The following is a 410-nucleotide window of genomic DNA, read 5'->3' as shown; positions in this document are numbered from 1 at the left end:
CATGTCCCGTGCTAACGCTGTTGCCTTCAGTCAAATAGAGACTGTAGAGACGCTTCTACCTGCTGCTCTCTGTTCAATAACCCACTGCTCCATTTTGTCCTCTAACCGTGGCCATCTCGCTTTGTTGCCGCGGAAACTCTGTGTGGTCTTCTTTACTTGGCGCAGGTCATCTTCTTGCTTCCTTGATTCATTAATGTTGAATTCTCTCGCAGCGCTCTATTCCCATGTCAAACTGCGTGACTGATAGCCCTGAGTTTGAAGTCCGCGTCGTAAGCGTGTCTTTTGACAGTGCCCGGGGTCCTTATGCACACACTGTAATATTATGGTGAAGCACAGCATGTACGACTCCGCGACGCTCCTGGCTACGGTAGCCGTAATGCTGCAAGCGGTGCGGCTTTTGTAGTTTACCA

At 50.2% G+C, this 410-nt stretch overlaps 1 protein-coding gene across 1 annotated transcript in view; it reads left to right on the top strand.

The window, feature by feature from the left end:
• LOC116703155 (proteasome activator complex subunit 3) overlaps positions 1-410 on the top strand; it is a 26,526-nt gene that overhangs the window by 5,281 nt on the left and 20,835 nt on the right. The window lies entirely within an intron of this gene.

The sequence above is a fragment of the Etheostoma spectabile genome, chromosome 15, assembly GCF_008692095.1.
Source record: "Etheostoma spectabile isolate EspeVRDwgs_2016 chromosome 15, UIUC_Espe_1.0, whole genome shotgun sequence".
Lineage (NCBI taxonomy): Eukaryota > Metazoa > Chordata > Actinopteri > Perciformes > Percidae > Etheostoma > Etheostoma spectabile.
This window is presented reverse-complemented; position numbering and strand designations above follow the sequence as displayed.